Consider the following 18,804-nt stretch of genomic DNA (forward strand, 5'->3'; position numbering starts at 1 on the left):
TGTAATCCTAGCCCTGGGGAAGCAGAGGCAGAGGCAGGAGGAAGGGGAGCTGAAGGTCAGTCTCAGCTACATGAGTTCGAGGCAAGCCTGAACCTCAAAAGAACCTGTCTCAGCAACAAAACTTTCCAAATTGTACTGCAAAGGAATTTGTCCAATTTATTCTCATATTTAGTGAAAATGCCACCCTCTCGTTCTCTGTCACTGAATATATTTGGCTACTGCTTGAATATCACTTTTTTATTCTCAGTTTATACAAATTTTAAAAAATATTTTATTTATTTGAGAGAAAGGGAGTGAGGGAGGCAGACAGACAGAATGGGTGTGCCAGGGCCTCCAGCCACTGCAAAGGAACTCCAGACACATGTGCCATTTTGTGCATCTGGCTTACTTGGGACCTGGGGAATCAAACCAGGGTCCTGAGGTTTTGCAGGTCAGTGCCTTAACCACTAAGCCATCTCTCCAGCTCTCCCCACTTTTTACAGGGTCTCCTGGATCCCAGGCTTGGCTTGAACTTACCATGAGAGGAGGATGACCTTGAATTCCTGATCCTCCAGCCTCCACAGTGCTACAATTACAGGTGTGAGCCAATACTCCCAGCTTTTAATTTGTACCAGTCTTGACACTGTCCCCCACCCCCCAAAAAAAATCTAGACTCACTTTAAATCTCGTGGAAGACGGAAAAGTGGAGTAGACTACAGGCGCTGTCTTTAGGAGGGCAAAAATTCTAATGTAATTATATAGTGGGATATTTTCAATCAAAAATATCTCATCACTAGATGTTAACTGTATTAAAACTGTTCTAACCTCCCAGATCAGCAACCCTAAGACTGTAATTAGATCACTTTGCCACACACCGGCTGCCCACGCACTTCCTCCTTGGCCAGGCCCAGAAAATTGGAGAGGTTGCGCGCAGGAGGGCCAGGGAAGGGAATTGAGAAAGCCTCAGCCAGCAGAGGTTCCACATCTGGGGTCACTTAATAGGGCCCAAGGCAGTTCCAAGGTCCTCCCTGCTCAACGCCCTCGAGTCTGGGTAGATCTCTACTTCAGTGCGTTCAGGGAGTAGCTGCCCTCCCGCTCCTGAACCTCTAGAAGCCATTCTCTTGAGTGCCTCGCTCTAGTTTACTCAACCCTATCCCCTCCTCAGCACCTTTGGTGCCTCACCCTCATTAAGAGCATTCAAAAGTGAATTTTGATGGGGTGTTTGTGGATGTATATCTTGGAAGGAAAGAGAGGCTTCCCACTGTAGGCAGAAAGCACAGGGGCTCGGATTTCAAAAAAAGAAAAAGATACTGAAGTATTGCGCAGAACCATTTGCTTTGAACCAAATACTTGCAGACAGCCTGACTTGATTTCTTAGTTTCTGCCCTCTTCTGCATTCAGGAAAAAAAACCGCCAGGAAACCTTGACAAAACAAAAACAAACATTTTTAAAACAACTTCTGGAGCTGGAGAGAAGGCTTAGGAGTTATTGACTGCGATGTCTAAGGACCTAGGTTCGATTCCCCAGAACCCACATAAACCAGATGTACATAGTGGCGCATGCATCTGGAGTTCGTTTGCCATGGCTAGAGGCCCTGGTACCGCCCATTCTCTCCCTCCCTCTCTCATAAATAAATAAAAATGAAATATCTTAAAAAACAATTTCCAGTTACCTGCTTCGCATTTCTTTTGGAAAAGGAATGGGAATGGGGAAGAGCTTGGATGAAAACAAAACCTGGGCTCTCTAATAGAACTTTAATTAGTATAACTTTCAATCATAGCAGAGGAAGATCCGCTGTCTGGAGCCGAGAAACTACGCAGAGGTTTGTAACGCGCCCAGATCTCGGGTAAACTTCTTTCTCCTTCGCGTTGGGTGGCATTGACGTGACTTTTTTTTTTTTTTTAACATAACCCCCCATCTCTCAAAGATGAGAGAGGTTTTGGGGACAGAACAGCTTCCCCTCCAGGTCGGGCGAAGCTTTCTCCTGATGAAGCCTCGATAGCTACAGGCAACAGACTGCCGGGCACGGAGCCCTGCCCAGGTGCGCGCCGGGGGCACCGGGCAGGATTCCGCCGCTGCCATGGCCGTCCGCCGCGTGCACCTGCTCGCCGGGGCGTCTCGTTGCCAGCGCGCGGTGCGGGCCGCCTCCGCCGTCCCCGCCACCCAGCCCCGCGGGGACAGCCGGCCGGGACCCCCGGTCTACCGGTGGTGGAGGTCGTGGCTGGATCCCCCCCCCCCCCCCCCCCATCCCCACCGCCTCCGTCCCCCCGGGCCGGCCCGGCAGGGCAAGAAGGGGGTAAAAAAAAGAAAGCGCTGGCAATCACATGGAGGCCCCGGCCCGCCCCATTGGCTGCGGCCCGGCCAGTCGCGGCGCTCGCTGGCTGCGGTTGGTCCCGGAGCCGCGGCGCCTGCACGGGGGCCCCGGAGTCCATGTTACGCTTTGTCTAATTCCCCTCGTTACAGCGTCATGTGCTGCTGCTCCCGTCGCCGCCACTGCTGCCGCCGCCCGGGGTGCCCCGGCTCGTCCGCCGTGCTTCGTGGGGGCCGCCGCGGACGGGGCCGCGGGGACAGGCTGCCGGGCAGCGCGCGCCTCCGCCGCCCCGGCGCGTCCCGCTGCAGCCGCCGCCCGCCGCGGGTGATGCCGCCGCCGCCGCCCGCCGTCTCCGCCTAAGCCCAGGCTCCGTCGGCCCCTGGCTGCGGGGGTGGGGGGCAGCTGGTCCGCCAAGGTGGGTGCGCATGTCTGGGGACCCCGGGAGCCGGCGCTGCGGAGGGAGGGAGGGAGGGAGGGAGGGAGGACGGGGCGCAGGTGAGGCGCTGCGCCCGAGCGAGCGCACCAGCCCCGCGGGCACGGGCGTCCTGCCTCCCCGACCCCCCTCCACCCCCCGCCAGCTCGCGGTCCCTAGCTCAGGTTGAAGCCCGGGACTGGCGAGGGCCTCGGGATGGGTCGTAAGGAGGGGGGGGGGACGACAGCGGACGGCCAGAAGGACCAGGCTCCTTCCTGCAGGCGCTGGGCCCGAACACGGCTGCAGCGAGACGAGTGGGGACAGCCTGCTTCCTTCCGTTCGCTCGATCGCAGCTCCTGCGATTCCTCCCGGAGGTGGGTGGCTTGGTGTCTGGCCTTGTTGGCCCCGTGCCCCGTAAGGTGAGCCCTTGAACTTCTGCAGAAACGCCTCCGCCTGCGTCCCGCGCCCGGTGGGCCGCGCTGGGCACCGGGGTGGGGAGGGGAGCCCCGGAGCCCCGCCCACACCCCCCCCGCCGCGCCCGGGGGAGGGCACTGGGGCCGCAGGTGCACCCAGCGCGCCGCGGGCCATCTCCGGGTTGGGTACCGGTATAATCCGCTTCGAGCTTGTTTGGAAGCGTGGGCTCCTGGGAACGGGACTTCTGCTTGAATCTGGTTTTAGGGGGTCTGAAGGGAAGGAAAATTGGGGAGCTTGCCCAGTGGAACATTCACCTCCAGTGACTGGAGGGTGGATGGCGGCTTCCTTCTTTATGTCCCCCTTTATTTGGGGTATCCCTAACAGATAAAGACTTTTTTTGGGGGGGGGTTGGTTTTATTTATTTATTTTTTTTAAGAGAGATCGACAGTGAAGAAGAAACCCTCCAGGTCGAGGGTTGGTGAGGTAGGTCCCTGCTGGAGAGGGAGAGGTGGGGTAGCGGCACCCCACAAGCAGCTGGGGTGTGTGTGTGTGACCGACAGTGGGGAGGTAGGGTTGCTGGAAAGAAAAAAAAAAAAAGCAAAGGAAAGAAAAGGAAGCAGGAAGAAGAGAATGTAGGAGGCAGGCAGAGAAATGGGATTAAGTATGAGGGTGACCTAGGCCAGTGGGGGCTCCAACTGGAACCCCTGGGCTTCTTGGCTCGCGCTGCTTCGAAGATTTCTCCCTCGTTGCCTTTGACACGTGTTTTTTTTTTTTTTTTCTTTTAATTGGGCAAGAAAGCTGTGAGGACATATTTTTGGAAGAGATATAGAAGTGAAGAGTTGATATTCTGCAAACTTTTCTTGGCAACCTGAATAATAAAATTCAATCCAGGCAGCATTTACTCAGCACCTATTACATGCTCTGTGCTGGGCTGGAGAAGAGTCTAGACGGGCAGGGAATTCCGGACTGAAGTAATGGTGAGGGCTGTTTACTTCATAAACAACCAAGGGCCAGTCAATAGGCCAAGAATGACAGTGATTCACACCTTCCTGTTCAAAGCTTCTGGGGAGGCTGAGCCTTAGAGACGTGGCGAAAAATCCTGCCTCGTGAAGCAGATAAAAAAGACCTTCAGACAGCATTTACTATTGCAGCCCGTGAATTCTGACCAGACCCATCCTATAAGCTAGGTCAGTGTCAGGGTGGTCCTGACACCAGCTGACTAAAAACCCTGCTGAAAAGCCAAGGGCAACATGGGAAGGAACAGAACATTAAAATGAGGCAGATGGAGACAGTAGTGGTGGTTTTACACCCATAGTCTGAGCACTCAGAAGGTTGAGGTGGGGAGAATCACCCTGAGTTTGAGGCCGGCCTGGGCTACAGTGAGACCCTGCCTCAAGAAAACAAACAGCAACAACAACCACCAAAAAAAAATGAGGTGACTAAAATAAGTGTCTTGAGAAAGTTGGGATGTTTGACTAACCCTGATTGTTGAAGAAGCCTCCATGAAATGATTAGGTAACCCATAGAGCTGTAAAAAAAAAAAAAATCCCCCAAATCTTAAATTGGCGTGCTTTTATACATTTGCACATAGGCTCTTAGATTTGCCTGGTTTTCGTTGAGGGTGTGAATGGTGCGAGCGTGTCTACTTTGTTGATTAGAACCTAACCTAACAGATTAGCCGTCGGAGAGGGCGCTGTCCTCACATAACCCTGGCGCCCCTCCTCCAGTCCCTGAGTTTGCCAAGTGGAGTAGGGTATGATGCAACAAAGGCTTCAGCCACATCCCTATCTTTTTCTGCTTGCTATTTTTTTCCAGCATTGAACTAATTTAGTCAATACTTGGCCTTTCTTTTTGTCCCTAAGTTTTATTTTGTGCAGAGCTTTAAAAAATATTTTAGCAAAAAAATCTGATGTGTTTGTCATATCCTCGTTTTTAATTACTTTCTTTGCTCATTTTTGGAAATTAGGTCTTCTCAGCACTGTGGGTAAATTGTCACTGGGCATGAAAAGGTAACAGTTTTGTCAAAAATGTATATTCATGATCAGTACATCAATGTTATTTTATTTTATTTTGAGATAGGGTCTCACGCTAGCCCTGGCTGACCTGGAACTCACTCTGTAGTCCCAGGCTGGCCTTAAACTCACAGTGATCTTCCTACCTCTGCCTTCTGAGAGCTGAGATCAAAGGTGTGTACCACCACGCCTGGCTCTCAATGTTATCTTTGTCTTCTTTTGAGACAGAGTCTTCCACTGTAGCCCAGGCTGTACTGGAACTCACTATGTCGTCCAGGTTAGCCTTGACCTCAAGGCAATCTTCCCATCTTAGCCTCCTGAGTGCTGGGATTATAGGTGGGAACCACCACACCTGGCCACCTATGTTCTTAAAATAGTTTGTAAGGGATTTCACATTATTAACTTAAGTTAGTGTGCAAGGTTTCATCTTGCTATCTTCATACATATGTTATACTTTGTTCTTTGGGATTCACTTCTTTATAACTGGAGCTGGTGTTTGACAGTCTAAGAAACACCACGTAGTAGCTTCTAAATATGAACTATAAGCTGGAACCGAAGTGCACGCCACGTAACCTTAAAAAAGGAGAGGATTGGGGTTGGAGTGGTGGCTTCGCTTCGTTTAAAGGCACTTGCTTGCAAAACCTGACAGCCTGAGTTCAATTCCCCAATTCCCCCATAAAGCCAGATGCACAAAGTGGTGCATATATCTAGTGTTCATTTGCAGAGGCAAGAGGCCCTGGTGCATCTGTCCATCCTCTCTTTCAAATAAATAAATACAGTTTTAAGGAGAGGATTATACTCACGAGAGCAGACAAGACAGGTACACAGGAGATGCCAGCAGGAACAATTATGGTTGTCCAAAAGTTAAGGGTGTTTGGAGCCAGCTGAAGGGCGTGTGTGTGTGTGTGTGTGTGTGTGTGTGTGTGTGTGTGTGTTGGGGGGGGGAGGAGAAGAAAGCTGAATAGACTTGACCGCGGTTAGGTATGTGGTTGTCTCCAAGGAAGAGGAAGGAGTACATATTATGCTAGTGGAAGCTTTGAGGAGCGTCATAGTTAGAGCAATAAATAGGTTTGCCTAGTTGGAGCAGAAAATATGATTAACCTAGTTAGTGGAAAACTTAACCGCAAGCCGATGGGGTTAATCATTTGCCTCAAGACCCGTGGTTCTGCACAGGGTGAGTTTTGCCTCTCAGCGGACATTTGGCAATATCTGGAGACTTTTTGTTTATCATAGCCTGAGGCAGGTGCTTCCGGCTTCTCGTGAGTAGAAATGCCGTTAATTTTTGTTCTTAAATTTATTCATGAGGAGAGAGAGAGTGTGAGACACATACGCAAGTGCAAGCAGAGAGAGAGAGAGAAAGAGAGAGAGAGAGAGAGAGGGAGAGGGAGGGGATGGGCATGCCAGGGCTCTTGCCACTGTGTGTGAACCCTAGACACAGGTTTCACTTCCTGAGTCTGGCTTTTACGTGGGTACTGGGGATCACACCTGGGTTGGCATGCTTCGCTAGCAAGTGCCCTTAACCGCTGAGCCATTTCCCCAGTGCAGAAATTCCCTTTAATACACAGGACAGCCTCACACTCCTAAATGATGATCCTATCAACAAGGCCAGTATAGCCCAAGTTGAGACGCCCTGCCCTAAACAGTGCATGGGGGAGCTATGGAGGCATCTGCGCAATGCAGCTCCGGCACACCCTTGGGGGAGGGGTTCTTGACTTAAGGGGAAGTCAGGAAGCCAATGTAAGAGACTTCTGCTCTGCTCAGGTCTGAAGTGATTAGGGTCTGGGTAAATCCTAATTAGAGCTAGCAGGACAGCCTAATGTTAGGCTAAGTGGGGAGTCGCAGAGTCAGAACTGGTGCTTTGGAGAGGCTCAGCCTGACTAACAGTAAGTTCTTACACTTGCTCGGTAGCCCTTGTTGCCTGTATTTACACAGACCTGCCGTACATCGCTGGACCCTTGGTGTTTGATCTGAGGACTGCTTGCTTTGAATTTGGTCCCAGCACTTCTCTGTGGAGCAGCTCACTGACCCAGGCTGGTCCTCTGAATGCGTGGAGACAGTCTGGGGTGCATTCTGCTCCCCTACCACCCATTAACTTTTCTAATGTAAAACAGTCCCAATTCCTGTTACAGTCCTTCATGGGACATGCGTCCTCTGGGTGTCCAGCCTCTCTAGTGCAAAGTCTGGAGTTGAATGTGACAGTAACGTACAAGCAGAGACCCAGGCCTCAGCATCTACTCTTGCAGCTTGTTTACAACTGCTTCCCCCCACCCCCCTTTGGTATTTTTCAAGGAAGGGTCTCGCTCTAGCCCGGGCTGACCTGGAATTCACCATGTAGTCTTAGGGTGGCATCGAACTCACTGCCTCTGCCTCCCAAGTGCTGGGATTAAAGGCATGTGCCACTACGCCCTGCTATACCTGCCCTTTTGACATTCAGTGTAGAACCCGGCTATAGATCCTTAAAACTCTTAGTTGCTGTTGGAGCTGCTGAATGCAGTATTCATTGGGCAACATCTTTTTTTTTTTTTAACCTGAGGAGTTGAGTGGACTTTTTTTTTTTTCCCACTTCACTTTACTTATTTTGGCTCAGTCTTAGAAGCTTTTGAGATTTTTGAGTTTTGGTTCTGTCTTCTAATCCTGTTTGGTAGCATGCGAGACTCAGCACTTTGGGGGTACTTCCTCAGGCTGGGTCCTGAGTGATGGAGGTGAGCCCATCATTATCCCTTTGTGAGGGAGTCTCACAGACTCTGTTTGGGCCCCGCTGCCCGAGCTCCGACAGTGTTTGCACCCCAGACACCATTTTGAAATTGTTCTGGTCTGTCATAAGCGACCTCCCTCTGCTGTGTAGATAGCTGCAAGAGAGTTTTCATTTTCTTTTCTTTTTGTTTGTTTGCATTTTCAAGGCAGGGTTTCACTCTAGCTCAGGCTGACCTGGAACTCACTGTGTAGCCCCAGGCTGGCTTTGAACTCACAGCGATCCTCCTACTTTAGTTTCTGGAGTGCTGGGACTAAAGGTGTGCACCACCACATCCAGCTGGAAGAGAGTCTTTAATGTTTCATGAAAATCGAAAGCTTGGCACATCAGAGTTGCTGTTGAACTTGGGAGAACAGAGATAGAATGAACTTGGTTCCCACTTGGGCTCCATCGTCCGTCTGTCTGTCCGTCCTTCCATCCATTCTTTCTTCCTTATTTTTTTCTTTCTTTACTTCCTTCTTTTCCCTTCCTCCTTCCCTTTCTCCCTCCCTCTTTCCCTCTCTTTTTTAGCATGCCCACAATACTTGGTGGCAGCTTTACTCCTAGGGAAGGAGAGAGGATTGAGGCTTAGAAACAAACCTTTTTGCCAGCTTGGGTTTCATGTCTTGACTGAAAACATGTTAGGAATTACCATTCATAGCCACCAGGTCAGAAATCCCAGGGGACTTAGTGCTAGGTTCTCGGTCTGTCTAGCACATTAGATTGATTGAAACAGAGTCTTTTCTCTCCCAGGCTAGCAGTGAACACCATACTAGAGCATGACCTGGAACTTCCGATCCTCCTGCCTCCACATCACGAATACTGGCATTGTAGGTGTGTGTCAGCACACTCAGGTTTTGTGTGGTGCTGGGGTTGGAACCCACTGCTTTGGGCATGAGAGTTAAGGACTCTACCAGCTGAGCTACATGTCCAAACTCTAGGTTAGATTTAAGTGAACTACTTGTATTGGCTAGTAGCCATCCGCTAGTATTGAAGAAACATCAGCTCAAAATTCCAAGCCTCCACATACAGCCTTTCAGCTATGAGTGTTCATAGTACCCTGTTCCTTGCTGGTGGTCCTGTCTTTCCAGGTGGTACAGTTATTGAGGCTCAGTTCTGTACTGGTCCACATGGGAAACCTATGGTCTGGAGATGAAGGATAATTCTAGAAGAGAAGGGGGTATTTTGTGAATATCTAAGGTTTCTTGAGAGGGAAGATATTGCAAAAAATCCTTTAATATTATGATATGTCTTCTTCTTGTTTTCTTCCTCCTCCTCCTCCTTTCTTTCTTCTTTCTCCTTCTCCTCCTCCTCCCCCCCCCCTTTTTTTTTGAGGCAGGGTTTCACTCTAGCCCAGGTTGACCTGGAACTCTCTGTATTCCCAGGCTGGCCTTGAACTCACAGCAATCCTCCCACCTTAGCCTCTCCAGTGCTGAGATTAAAGACGCGTGCCACTATACCTGGCTTCCAGCGTTTTGTGCATCTGTTTATGTGGTACTGGGGAATTGAACCTGGGCCTTCAGGCTTTGCTAGCAAGCCCCTTTACTTGTGAGCCATCTCTCCACCCCCCTGTTATATCCTTTTGAATAGAAAAGAAAATATGACAGTGGGAATGAATCAATCCTTGGATTTTGTAGATTAGAATGCCAGGGCATAGGGAGGTGCTCTGATCAAACGTGCACAAGTGCAGAGCGGCGTCTGAATCCAGCACCTTCAAGAACACAAAGGTCGGCATCGAGCTCATCCTCTGCATGGAGGTGTGTAAACAGTGAGGTCCCTCAGGTCTCATTTATATAATTGAACCAAAAGAAGGTGCATGCAGTGGGATTTCTAGGTTTGCAGACAGCAAAAGAACCTCTGGATTTTGCATATCTAGCCGGAAGGGATTTGCTCTGGGGAAGCCACATGGGGGTGTGGGTAACTTCTGTGGGCAAATAGGAGGTCAAGCTGTCAGGGGAAGTTAAGCCACTGCCAAAGGCTGGCATCTTGTTTGGGAAAAGGCTCTGAAAGTAATTTCATAGTGCTGTCCTGACTTATTGGAGTAGATAAAAAAAGGACAGGAAATGCAACATTTCAGAGAAATAAAATAATACATTTGGATAAAAAGAAAATAAAGATTTTATTTGTCATTGTTTGAGACAAGGTCTAGTGTAGCCCATGCTGACCTCAAATTTTTATGTAGCTGAGGATGACCTTGAACTCTTGATCTTATTGCTTCTACCTCCCAATGGATAAAGGATTACAGGTATAGGCCATCCAGCCCAGTCCAGGAAATAGTCTTTTTTAAAAAAAATATTTATATTTATCTGAGAGAGAAAGAAGAGGAGTGAGAGTGAGAGAGAGGGGGGGGGGAGAGGGAGGGGATGAGAGGGAGAGGGAGGGAGGGAGGGAGGGAGGGAGGGATGGATGGAGGGATATAGAGAACGGGTGTACCAGGGCCTCTAGCCACTGTAAACAAACTTCAGACTCATGTGCCACCTTGTACATATGGTTTACATTGGTCCTGGTGAATCCAACCTGGGTCCTTTGGCTTTGCAGGCAAGCACCTTAACCACTAAGGCATTTCTTCAGCCCCAGGAAATAGTCTTTTAAAAATTGTAAAAAAATTATTTATTTGCAAAGAGAGAGAGAGAGAGAACATGAGAGTGAATGAGGAGATGAGTGTACCAGGGCCTCTTGCTGCTGCAAATGAACGCCAGGTACATGTGCCAGTTTGTGAACCTGGCTTTGTGTGGATACTGGGTTATCAAATCCAGGATGGCAGGCTTTGCAAGCAAAGGGCCTTTAACCACTGAGCCCAGAGTCTTTTTATTTATTTATTTTGCACGTTTGTGTATGTATGCGTGTTCATTTGCATGTGGGTTCATGTGTGTGCAGGTGTGTGTGTGTGTGTAGCCTAGAGGTCAATGTCAGGTGTCCTCCATCTCTCTTCACTTTATTTACTAAGGCAGGTTCACTCATTTGAACCCAGAGCTCACCACTATGGTTAGTCTAGCTAGGCCTAATTGTCTCTTGTCTCAGCCTCCCTAGTGCTGGAACCCCAGGCAGGCCACCACACAGGTGGGGCTGGGGACCCAAACGTCATTCCTCACGTTGGCTTGACAAGTGTTGTGTCCACTGACTCATCACTCCTGCTCTTAGTCTTAATTGAATTTTCACCGTGTTGTTTTCCAAGGCATGGGCACTTGGCTTTAGGGAAGGAGCTAATGTAATTCCTTGAAAGCCTAGGCATTGCTGCTGGAATGGAAGCTGCAGGAGCGTCCGAAACAGCATTTAGCCCTCCTGTCTGCACAGATGCTCTTGAGCGATGCTGTTGAAACACTGAAACCATCAGGATCAGGACACAGGAAGGCCTGATTCTTCCCTTAATTCAGCAAATCTAAATGTGGCATATTTTTATTTATTTATTTATTTTGGTTTATCTTTATTTATTTATTTGAGAGTGACAGAGAGAGAGAAAGAGAGAAAGAGAGGGGCAGAAAGAGAATGGATGCATCAGAGCCTCCAGCCACTACAAACGAACTCCAGACGCGTGTGCCAACTTGTGCATCTGGCTTACTTGGGTACCGGGGAATCAAGCCTCGAACCAGGGTCCTTAGGCTTCACAGGCAAGCACTTAACCATTAAGCCGTCTCTCCAGCCCTATATGTGGTATGTTAATTGCCTGTTACCAGGTTCCTCAATAGTCAGTGGGATGAAGGCCGGGGTGTTTCTTCTGTCTTAGGCTCCACTGCTTTTTATTTTTTAGTACACTATTCTTGCCAGCCTTTTAAATAGTATTTGTCACCTAAAGGAACAAATGAAGAGGAAGAGGTTTACCTTAAAGCTTTGTAAAGCAAGAATTCAGGAAGATTTCAGAGAAACATGATATCAATTCTTAACCCTGGCATCAGTCGGGGGAAAAGATTTTGAAATGTGTATCCACTATGGACCCCTCAGTATGTGGGGTAAATCAGAATGTCTAGGGCTGAGAACATGGCTCAATGAGAAAAGTGCCTGCCTAACGTTCACCAAAGTCCTGGGGTTCTATTCTATCCCCGAAACTGCATACACAGTATGGTGGCCCAGCACTCAGGAAGCGAAGGCCGAAGGATCAGGAGTTTAAAGTCACCCTCAGCTACATCCTGAGTTTGAGGCCAGCCTGGGATATACGAGACCCTGTCTCAAAAAGAATCTACCGCGTGTGGTAGTGCACACCTTCAATCCCAGCACTTGGGAGGGGAGGCAGAGGTAGGAGGATGGCTGTGAGTTTGAGGCCACCATGAGACGACATAGTGAATTTCAGGTCAGCCTGAGCTAGAGTGAGACCCTACCTTGAAAAACCAAAAAGACAAACCAAAAAAAAAAAAAAAAAAAAAAAAGAATCTCTGGAGATAGACAGACTTTATCTTGATGGAAAGCCTTCTCCACCCCAAGTGACTGGTGTCATCCACTGTGTCTTGTGCAGCCAGGCTGAGCGCTGAAGATGCTTTTGAAGGGTGTGGCTCACAGCCCAGATGAATCACTAAGACCGGCAAGGAGCTCAGAGGCAGCCGTAGACTTCTTAGAAGGGATGAGCAAGACAGCGGCTGCTGCCAGCGCGGCCCCTGGGAGAAAGCCTCCCGCACAGGACAGCACCTTGCGTTCTGTTCTTGCGTCGTTTTCCCAGTGAGCATGCAGTTTCCACTGCCCATGGGAAAATGAGAAGAAAGAGGATGTAGCAAGTTTTTTAGTTTTAATTTTTGTGCTAAGCTGGTTCAATTTCAAGAGTTTAAAAATTTTTTTTTGTTTATTATTATTTGAGAGCAACAGAGAGAGAGAGAGAGAGAGAGAGAGAGAGAGAGAGAGAGAGAGAGAGAATGAGTGTACCAGGTCTTCCAGTCACTGCAAATGAACTCCAGATGCATGTGCCATCTTGTGCATCTGGCTTATGTGGGTACTAGGGAATAGAGCCTCGAACCCGTGTCCGTAGCCTTAATAGGCAAGTGCTTAACCAATAAGCCATCTGTCTAGCCCAGAGTTTTTTTTTTTTTTTAAGGTGCTAGTTTATAATTTTTGGGTTGTCCTTCCTACTTCAAAGAGTTGTTATTATTTTTTAACTGCAAAGCCTTAACTTTTTTATTAGCATATAAAGAAGGAGATTTTAAACCAGGCATGGTGGTGCATGCCTTTAATCCCAACAGAGTTTGGAGGATTGTTTGTGAGTCCAAAGCCAGCCTGGGACTATAGAGTGAGATCCAGGCCAGCCTGAGCCTGTACTAGATAGAGCAAGATGCTACTTTGGAAGCAGAAATGAATAAGCAGTATGTTGAATTCATTATGGTTTATTTTTTATTTTTTATTTTTCAAGTAGGGTCTCACTCAAAGTCTAGGTTGACCTGGGATTCACTATGTAGTCTCAGGGTAGCCTCGAACTCATGGTGATCCTCCTACCTCTGCCGCCTGAGTGTTGGGATTAAAGGCATGCGCCACCACACCTGGACTTTTCTTTCGAGTTTTTACTGGTCTCTGAAAAAAGTCTACCTGAGGTTTCCAAGGTGTTTCTGTCCCCCCCCCCCCCACAGCTTCTGGTCTCACAAATGTGGTGAGAGGTTCCATTTGAGAGCACTTCTTTTTTTTGTTTTCAAGATAGGGTCTCACTCTAGCCCAGGCTGACCTGGAATTCACTACGGAGTCTCAGGGTGGCCTCGAACTCACAGTGATCCTCCTACCTCTGCCTCCCAGTGCTGGGATTAAAGACGTGTGCCACCATGCCCGGCGAGAGCACTTCTTTCTTAAAGACTTTTTTCTCCTCCTGTTTGATGGTAATCTTTAGGAACATTACCAGAGAAGTCTTCACTCCCCAGAAACTCAGAAACTCCCCTGGCTGAGCCTTAGAGTCATCAAGGAGGTGGAATAGTAGTGTGCTCTGCAGGGCAGCGAGTGAGGGGTGGTTAAGACCACCTTCTCCCTGAAGACCTCCTTCAGCCTGCCTCTACCTCATTTGGAGACTGGACCAAGCCATCAGGAGGACCAGGACCGCCATCAGTCAAAGCCACTTCACTGATTGTTTGCAACCAAATTTTAAGAAATGGTGGACAATTATAAAAGCTCTTGGGCCAGGTGTGGTGGCGCACACCTTTAATCCCAGCACTCAGGAGGCAGAGGTAGGAGGACTGCACTGAGCTCAAGGCCAGCCTGGGACTACAGAGTGAGTTCCAGGTAAGCCTGGGCTACAGAGATGGCTTAGTGGTTAAGGCCCTTGCCTGTGAAGCCTAAGGATTCAGGTTTAATTCTCCAGGTCCCACAAAAGCCAGATGCACATGGAGGCTCATGCATCTGGAGTTCGTTTGCAGTGGCGAAAGGCCCTGGCACGCCCATTCTCAATCTCTCCTTCTCTCTCTGTCTCTAATAAATATATAAAAAATAAATCAGAAAAAAAGAAAACCAAGCAAATAAATGCTGTTGGGAAAATAGTCTCCATGACCGTTGCAATGATAAGCTACTAATGAGCTCTTAAAAATCTGTTTATCCTCATATAATTTTTAAAAAATTTAGCTGATCAAGGAGTAGTTGGACTTTTTTTTTTTCATTTATTTGCAAGCAGAGAGAAACAGAGAAGGAACACGTGAATGGGTGTACCAGTGCCTAGCGCCACTGCAAATGAACTCCAGATACGTGTACCACTTTTTGCAGCTGGCTTTACATGTACTTGGGCACTGGGGAGTCAAGCCCAGGCCATCAGGCTTTGCAAACAAATGCCTTTACGCACTGAGCAGTCCTTCCAGCCTGGTAGTTGGACAACTAATGAAATGCCTGTTTTTGTGTGCCCAAATGTGTGTGTGTGATTTGGGTGTGTGTGTGTGAGCGCCTGTATGCACATGCATGTGAAGACCAGAGGTGGATGTTGTGTGTTTTCCTCAGTTACTCTCCATCTTATTTTATATTTATTTATATTAGTGAACTGCGGGGGAGGGGAGGAGAACGGGAACATGGGTCCACTAGGGCCTCCTGTTGCTGCTTGTGAACTCCAGATGCATGCACTACTTTGTGCATCTGGCTTTATGTGGGTACTGGGGAACCGAGTCTGGATTATCAGGCTTTGCAAGCAAGTGCCCTTAGCCTGGAGCCATCTCCCCAGCCCTCGCCACCTTATTTATTTTTTAAAAATGTTTTTCTCTTGAAGACAAGGAGACCTAAAGGCTTTTGATTTTTAAAAAATATTTAATTTAATTTATTTACTTATTTGAGAGAGAGAGAAAGGCAGAGAAAGAAAGAGACAGAGAGAGAGAGGGAGAGGGAGGGAGGGAATGGGTATGCCAGGGCCTCTACCCTTGCAAACGCATGCACTACCTTGTGCATCTCGCTTATGTGGGTCCTGGGGAGTCAAACTTGGGTCCTTTGGTTTTGCAGGCAAGTACCTTAACTATCAAGCCATCTCCAGCCCAAGGCTTTGGCTTTTGATTTTTTTTTTAAATATATTTATTTATTCATTTGCAAGGAGACAGAGAAAGAGAGAAAGAGAATATGAGAATGGGTGTGCCAGGGCCTCTAGCCACTACAGACGAATTTCAGATGCATGCATCACTTTGCACATCTGGCTTTCTGAGGGTACTAGGGACTAGAACACAGGTTGTTAGGCATTACGGGCAAGCATCTTAACCGCAGAGCCATCACTCCAGCCCTCCACCTTTGGTTTTTAGTTTTGTTTTTTCAAGGTAGGGTTTCATTTTGGTCCAGGCTGACCTGGAATTCACTATGGCTTATCAAGGTGGCCTCAAACTCAAGGCGATCCTCCTACCTCTGCCTCCTGAGTGCTGGGATTAAAGGTGTGCACCACCAGACGGGGCCTTCACCTTATTTTATTTTTATTTTTATTTTTTTGAGCTAGGGTCTCACTCTAGATCTGGCTGACCTGCAGTTCACTATGTAGTCTCAGGGTGTCCTCAAACTCACCTTATTTTATTTTATTTTATTTTTTTATTTATTTATTTGAGAGCGACAGACACAGAGAGAAAGACAGATAGAGGGAGAGAGAGAGAATGGGTGCGCCAGGGCTTCCAGCCTCTGCAAACGCACTCCAGACGCGTGCGCCCCCTTGTGCATCTGGCTAACGTGGGACCTGGGGAACCGAGCCTTGAACCGGGGTCCTTAGGCTTCACAGGCAAGCACTTAACCGCTAAGCCATCTCTCCAGCCCTCACCTTATTTTTTAAGACAGGGTTTTTCAGTGAACCTGAACTCACCGATCAGGCAAGGCTAGTTAGCCAGCAAGTCCCAGGGACCCTCCTACCACTGGAAGTAAATAAATGTGCCTTTCACTGAGGGTCATTTCAGGATTAAACCCAAACACATGTACATTCTTGGGCAAAGGTTGGGACAATCAGTAAAGGCCTGATAAATGGTAGTTATTATTAAGAACTTTGGGTCTAACACCAGTGATTCACACCTATAACTTGGGAGGTAGAGGAAGGAGGATCAGAAGTTCAAGGTCATTCTTAGCTACACAGGAAACTGGAAACCCTACCTCACAAATAAAACAAAGCAACAACCCCCACACACGTACTCATAAATAATTTAAAAGGAAAAAGAAAAATAGCACAGGCATGGCTACATGAGCCCCTAACCCAGCACTGGGGAGGCAGAGGTAGGAGGAGCACCGTGAGTTCGAGGGCGCCCTGAGACTACATAGTGAATACCAGGTCAGTCTGGGCCAGAGTGAGACCCTACCTCGAAAAACCAAAAAAAAAAAAAAAAAAAAAAGGAAGAGGCTGGGATGATAGCTCAGTGGCTCAGTGGTTAAAGGAACTTGCTTGCAAAGCCTGCCAGGGTTAAGTCCTTTACCCTTGTAAAAGTAGATGCAATAAATGGTGCCAAGTGCCTGGCAAATGTTTGCAGCAGCAAGGGCTCTTAGCACACCCATTCACAAGCGCAAGTGTGCACATGTACACACAGAAATGTAAGTAAGTAAATAAAATATTCTGTTACGTGAAAGGGAGAGTCAGATTAAAAACTATTTATTTGTGAGAGAGACGGGGATAAAGAGGCAGGCAGAAAGAGTGAGTACACGTCTGTCAGGGTCTCCTGCCACTGCAAACAAATTCCTGCGTATGCACGCACCACTTTGTACATCTGGCTTCACGTAGGTGCTGGGGAACTGAACTTGAACTGTCCTTCTGCCCGTGAGCCATCGGCTCTCCAGCCTGAGAATCAGGGGTTGAAGGGACCAGACTGTGCATCTTCCTGCTTCTCCTTTAAGGGACGTGGCTGCGACACGCTGGTGTGCTCAGGCCGCATGGCTGTTGTCATCACATCGTGGGTCTAAAACTGTCAACCTAGATTGCCATCTATTCTAGAATCGAGAGGGTGATTTTTATTTTACTTATTTTATTTTATTTTTTTTTAATTTTTATTAACATTTTCCATGATTATAAAATATATCCCATGGTAATTCCCTCCTATTTTACTTATTTTATTATGAGAGAGAGATTGAGAGAGAGAGAGAGAAATTGGTGTGCTAGGGCCTCCAGCCAATGCAATTGAACTCCAGACATGTGCGCCACCTTGTGCGCATGTGCGATCTTGTGCAAATGTCACCGCGTGCATCTGGCTTATGTGGGATCTGGGGAGTCAAACGTGGGTCCTTGGCTTGGCAGGCAAGCGCCTTAGCCTATAAAGCACTTAATTGCCTTGGGCTGGAGAGATGGCTTAGAGGTTAAGCGCTTGCCTGTGAAGCCTAAGGACCCCGGTTCGAGGCTCGGCTCCCCAGGTCCCACGTTAGCCAGATGTACAAGGGGGCGCACGCGTCTGGAGTTCGTTTGCAGAGGCTGGAAGCCCTGGCGCGCCCATTCTCTCTCTCTCTCCCTCTATCTGTCTTTCTCTCTGTGTCTGTCGCTCTCAAATAAATAAATTAAAAAAAAAATTTAAAAAAAAAGCACTTAATTGCCTTGGTGTATTGTTCAGTTCTTTCCTCTCTTTTCTTTTTTTCTTTTTATTTTTTTTAAAGGTAGGGTCTCACTGAAGCCCAGGCTGACCTGGAATTCACTGTGCATTCTCCGGCTGGCCTCGAACTCATAGCAATCCTCCTATCTCTTAAAGTGCTGGGATTAAGGGCGTGTACCACCACGCCCAGCACTTTTCTCTTTTTTATTGATGATAGAATGGTGCACATAAGCACCTTTCTCATAATTAGATCTAACCCTTCAATACTACTACAAATAAATACGTTATGAGATGATACAGCCATTTGTTAATGTCATGTCTTTGTTGAATGAACCCTACCACAGATGTATGCATTGACAATAGTCGTGTCTCATATCTCCAAAGTAAACAAAGTGAATGAATGAATAAATATCTATATCATATTTATAGTATTTTATTTATACATTTGTGGTGGTTATTTTTAAGTATTTTTTTTGTTTATTTTTATTTAGTTATTTGAAAGTGACAGACAGAGAAAGAGGCAGATAGAGAGAGAAAGAGAGAATGGGCGTGCCAGGGCCTCTGGCCACTGGAAACAAACTCCAGACGCGTGTGCCACCTTGTACATCTGGCTAACGTGGGTCCTGGGGAATTGAGCCTCAAACCAGGGTCTTTAGGCTTCACAGGCAAGCGCTTAACTGCTAAGCCACCTCTCCATCCCTGTGGTGGTTATTTTTAAATTAGCTTCTTCCTTCTTCCCTCCCTCTCTCTTTCCCTGTCTTCTTCCCTCCCTCTCTCTCTCTTTCTTTCCTTTCAATTCCTTTCCCCTCCCCTCCCCCTCCCTCTTCACCTTCCCCTTCCCCTCTCCCTTCCTTTCTTTTTTTCTGTTCTTCCTTCCTTCTTTCCTTCCTTCCTTCCTTCCTCCCTTCCTTCCTTCCTTCCTTCCTTCCTTCCTTCCTTCCTTCCTTCCTTCCTTTCTTTCTTCCTTCCCTCCTTCCCTCCTTCTTCCCCCCTTCCCTTCCCCTTTTCTCTTTCTTCTCTTTTCTTTTCTTTCTTGGTTTTCTTGC

At 47.9% G+C, this 18,804-nt stretch overlaps 1 protein-coding gene across 1 annotated transcript in view; it reads left to right on the top strand.

The window, feature by feature from the left end:
- The first annotated feature begins 3,100 nt into the window (after positions 1-3,100).
- Positions 3,101-18,804, top strand: part of Lrrc8d (leucine rich repeat containing 8 VRAC subunit D) — a 152,792-nt gene continuing 137,088 nt past the window's right edge. Inside the window, exon 1 of the mRNA XM_045138662.1 lies at positions 3,101-3,121. The gene's annotated coding sequence lies outside the window, so the exon portion shown is untranslated. The remainder of the gene's footprint in view (positions 3,122-18,804) is intronic.

Source organism: Jaculus jaculus, chromosome 19, assembly GCF_020740685.1.
Source record: "Jaculus jaculus isolate mJacJac1 chromosome 19, mJacJac1.mat.Y.cur, whole genome shotgun sequence".
NCBI classification, from domain to species: Eukaryota; Metazoa; Chordata; class Mammalia; order Rodentia; family Dipodidae; genus Jaculus; species Jaculus jaculus.